This window comes from Solanum lycopersicum, chromosome 11 (genome assembly GCF_036512215.1).
Source record: "Solanum lycopersicum chromosome 11, SLM_r2.1".
NCBI classification, from domain to species: domain Eukaryota; kingdom Viridiplantae; phylum Streptophyta; class Magnoliopsida; order Solanales; family Solanaceae; genus Solanum; species Solanum lycopersicum.
Window position 1 is genome coordinate 60344177 of NC_090810.1, and position 5013 is coordinate 60349189.

Consider the following 5013-nt stretch of genomic DNA (forward strand, 5'->3'; position numbering starts at 1 on the left):
GTATAAAAAAATATTATGAAGACAAAAAAGTCTTGTTGTTTGCTGAAATGTCATATTCATGGAAAAGAGAAATTCTTTAATTTTTTTCCCTATAGCTGTCAGTTGTACACTGTAGAAACTATTGTTGTACCAATATTCTTGTTTGCAAATTACTCATAGAATTCAAACAAGTAAATCAAAGTTATTAGTAATTGAAGTTAGAGACATTCATCTTCTAAAAATTCTTAAAACATCATTTTGTGTTTTGCTTTGCAGATTTCAGAAATGGAGGTTGGCTTAGCAGTTGGTGGTGCATTTCTCTCCTCAGGCCTGCAAGTTATCTTTGATAGGCTTGCACCTAAGGGTGATCTGCTCAAGATGTTCCAGAAGCATAAGAAAGATGTTCGTCTCTTAAAGAAGTTGAGAATGACTTTGCTTGGTCTTCAAGCTGTGCTAAGTGATGCAGAGAATAAGCAAGCATCAAATCAATTTGTGAGAGAGTGGCTTAATGAGCTTCGAGATGCTGTGGATGGTGCTGAAAACTTGATTGAACAAGTCAATTATGAAGCTTTGAGACTTGAGGCTGAAGGTAAGCATCAAAATCTTGGAGAAACAAGCAACCAGCAAGTAAGTGAACTTAACCTGTGCTTGAGTGATGATTTCTTTCTTAACATAAAGAACAAGTTGGAATACACTATTGAAACATTGAAGGATTTGCAAGAGCAAATTGGTGACCTTGGATTAAAGGAGCATTTTGGTTCGACTAAACAAGAAACGAGAACACCTTCAACTTCTTTGGTTGATGATTCTGATATCTTTGGAAGGAAGAATGATATAGAGGAATTGATTGACCGTTTATTGTCTGAAGATGCAAGTGGAAAAAAGCTGACTGTAGTTCCAATTGTTGGAATGGGCGGCGTGGGTAAGACAACACTTGCTAAAGTCGTTTACAATGATGAGAAGGTGAAGGACTATTTTGGTTTGAGAGCTTGGTTTTGTGTTTCTGAGGCATATGATGCTTTTAGAATAACAAAAAGTTTACTTCAAGAAATTGACTCATATGACTTGAAGGCTGATGAAAATCTTAATCAGCTACAAGTCAAATTAAAGGAAAGATTAAAAGGAAAGAAGTTTCTTGTTGTTTTAGATGATGTGTGGAATGACAACTACACCGAGTGGGATGAGTTGAGAAATGTTTTTGTACAAGGAGATATAGGAAGTAAGATTATTGTGACGACACGTAAAGAGAGTGTTGCCTTGATGATGGGTAGTGGGGCAATCAATGTGGGGACTCTGTCTGATGAAGCCTCTTGGGATCTATTGAAACGACATTCACTAGAATATAAGGATCCTAAAGAACATCCAGAATTTGAAGAGATTGGAAAACAAATTGCATGCAAATGCAAAGGGTTGCCTTTAGCTCTAAAGGCACTTGCTGGTGCTTTACGCTGCAAATCAGAGGTGGATGAGTGGAGAGACATTTTAAGAAGTGAAATATGGGAGCTTCCAAGTTGTTTGAATGGTATATTACCAGCGTTGATGTTAAGCTACAATGATCTTTCTGCACCTTTGAAGCAATGTTTTGCTTATTGTGCAATATATCCCAAAGATTATCAATTTTGCAAAGACCAAATTATTCACCTGTGGATTGCTAATGGTCTTGTACAGCAGTTGCTTTCAGGTAACCAATACTTTCTCGAGTTGAGGTCAAGATCACTTTTCGAAAGGGCCCCCGAGTCTTCTGAATGGAATTCAGAGAAATTCTTAATGCATGACCTTGTCAATGATTTGTCCCAAATTGCATCTTCAAATCTTTGTATAAGGTTGGAAGAGAAAAAAGGATCGCACATGTTGGAACAATGTCGGCACATGTCCTGTTTAATAGGAGAAGATGGTGACTTTGAGAAATTGAAATCACTCTTTAAATCAGAGCAGCTGAGGACATTACTTCCAATCAATATCCAGCCCTATTATAACAACAATAATCTAAGCAAGAGGGTGCAGCTTAACATACTGCCTAGACTAAGATCCTTGAGGGTATTATCACTATCTCATTACAGTATTAAGGAGTTGTCAAATGACTTGTTTATCAAATTAAAGCTCCTGAGATTTTTGGATATCTCTCACACGAAATTTAAAAGGTTGCCAGATTCCATTTGTGTGTTGTATAACTTGGAGACACTTCTCCTGTCCTCTTGTGCAGATATTGAGGAGCTACCGCTGCATATGGACAAGTTGATTAACTTGCGTCATCTTGACATAAGCAACACTTGGCGCTTGAAGATGCCACTACATCTGAGCAGGTTGAAAAGCCTCCAAGTGTTAGTGGGAGCCAAGTTTCTTCTAGGTGTTTGGAGAACGGAAGATTTGGGTGAAGCACAAAACTTATATGGATCTCTATCAATTCTAGAGTTGGAAAATGTGGTTGATAGAAGGGAAGCTGAGAAGGCAAAGATGAGGGAGAAGAATCATGTTGACAAGTTATCTTTGAAGTGGAGTGAAAGTATTAGTGCTGACAATTCACATACAGAAAGAGACATACTTGAGGAGCTACGCCCACATAAAAACATAAAAGAAGTCGAAATCATTGGATATAGAGGGACAAACTTTCCCGATTGGGTTGCTGATCCTTTGTTTGTTAAGCTAGTGAAATTGTCTCTTAGAAACTGCAAGAACTGTTATTCGTTGCCAGCACTAGGACAACTCCCTTGTTTGAAATTTCTTTGGATTAGAGGGATGCATGGAATAACAGAGGTGACGGAAGAATTCTATGGTAGTTTGTCGCCTTTTAACTCTCTTGTGGAGCTTAGATTTGAAGATATGCCTGAGTGGAAGCAATGGCACCTACCAGGAAGAGGAGAGTTTCCTACACTTGAGAAGCTTTTGATTAAAAATTGCCCTGAACTCAGTTTGGAGACACCGATCCAACTTTCAAGTTTAAAAAGATTTAATGTTATCGGTTGTCCAAAGGTTGGAGTTGTTTTTGATGAAGGGATGAAACAGATTGAGGAATTTTATATTAGGGATTGTAACTCCTTACCTTTTAGCATACTGCCCAGTTCCTTGAAAGTGATTGTATAGATGATATATCAGCTGAGTTGCTCCCAACAGCACGCAATTTGAGTATTAGGAATTGCCACAACCTTACTAGGTTATCTATTCCTACTGCCACTGAAAGCCTCTATATTCAGAAATGTGAAAAACTCTCGATGGCATGTGGAGGGACCCAGATGACGTATTTGTGTATTAGAGACTGCAAGAAGCTGAACTGGCTGCCAGAACTCCTTCCATCTCTTAAGACACTGGAACTGATTAATTGTCCAGAAATAGAGTCCTTTCCTCGAGGACGATTGCAGCAACTTGTAATCTGGAATTGCAAGAAACTGGTGAACCGCCGAAAGGAGTGGCGTTTACAGACACTCCCCTGTCTCAGAGAGTTACTGATCTCTCATGATGGGAGTGACGAAGATATTGAACATTGGGAGTTGCCTTGTTCTATTACAAGACTTGAGGTATCCAATCTGAAAACATTAAGCAGCCAACATCTCAAAAGCCTCACCTCTCTTCAATATCTATGTATTGAGGGTAATTTACCTCAAATTCAGTCAATGCTGGAACAAGGCCACTTTTCGCACCTCACTTCGCTTCAAACTCTACTAATCATGAATTTCCGTAATCTCCAATCACTTCCTCAATCAGCACTGCCCTCCTCCCTCTCTCAGCTGACCATATATGATTGCTCTAATCTCCAATCCCTTCCATTAAAAGGGATGCCCTCTTCCCTCTCTAAACTATCGATTTCAAAATGTCCATTGCTCACACCACTACTAGAATTTGAAAAGGGGGAATACTGGACAGAAATTGCTCAAATTCCCAGCATATACATCGATGGGGAATGCCTGTAATGATTAAAACAAATGGCTCTTTAACAAATGTAAGTTGTTCTTTCCCCTTTTTACTTTCCCTTTGCGTTCACAGTTTCTTTTTATATATACATATGTTAGACTGGTTACAATTTTATGAAAGAATGTGTGTAATTATTACATGAGTTTTATGGTTTTGATGTTCAGATAGCTTTGGTAATTATGAAGTTTCCTTCTAATTATGTCCATTACTCAACCTCACTGACTCCTCCGAGATAGCGGAAGATCAAGGAAAATGTCGATGGTATTAATATTGATATAGATCACCGTAGAGAACTTCGCCCTGAGGTATAAATGATGATGCTTCATTTACACATTTTAAAAATTTTGATCTTATAACAGCTATAACGTGTGTCCGAGTCAATTAGATGTCACAGACTTGGCTCTTCTTTGTTTAATTTAATTCACTTTCTTCGTTTCGATCAGAAAATATTTCTCTAAACCCATGTCGATTTTATTATTTTACTCAAATTTCTGTTTCTGTTACTTCTCCGATTTCTAATTTGTTTTATGAAATGTTTTTTTACAGTTCAATTTTTCGATGCTTCCAAGTTTCAGCAGTCCTGATTCCTGAAGTTTTGTGTGTGAGCATCGTTCTCTCCTTTGAACTGTGAATGCATTTCAAGTGTTTATACCTCCAACGAAGATATTATAACCGTTGAAGAGATCCCCGTTGAATGGTAGAAAAATAAAGCAACGTCAGTATAGATTGTTAATATTGATGCTGCTGCTGCTGATGTTAGTATTCACTTGGCTATTGTTAAATATGTTAAGGAATTTTACAAATTTTATAAGCTCACAAAGGTTTGCTGAATATCATATATCTCTGTTTCGATGCTGGGGTAAATTTAATGTGAAAAATAATAGTTCTGCGACTTTATTGCTGAATATCATATATCTCGCACTCAAAATGATGTTAAAAGAATTTAAATAAATAACAGAATCGAAAAATTCAAGTACTCTTGCTATTGCTATATTATCAAAAAGATTCAAAATGTCTTTTTGCATTGTATAAGTGTTTCCTAAATACAATGCAATATATTAAATTAATATCCGATATCATAAATTTGTTTATAAAAGAATGGGTATAAATAGTACTAATTATAGTTTG

At 37.0% G+C, this 5013-nt stretch overlaps 1 pseudogene across 1 annotated transcript; it reads left to right on the plus strand.

The window, feature by feature from the left end:
• The first annotated feature begins 742 nt into the window (after positions 1–742).
• Positions 743–4749, plus strand: LOC138339638 (putative disease resistance RPP13-like protein 1; annotated as a pseudogene). Its single transcript, XR_011212510.1, has 3 exons — positions 743–3913; positions 4050–4190; positions 4432–4749. The product of XR_011212510.1 is annotated as a putative disease resistance RPP13-like protein 1 (transcript).
• The last annotated feature ends 264 nt before the right edge of the window (positions 4750–5013 follow it).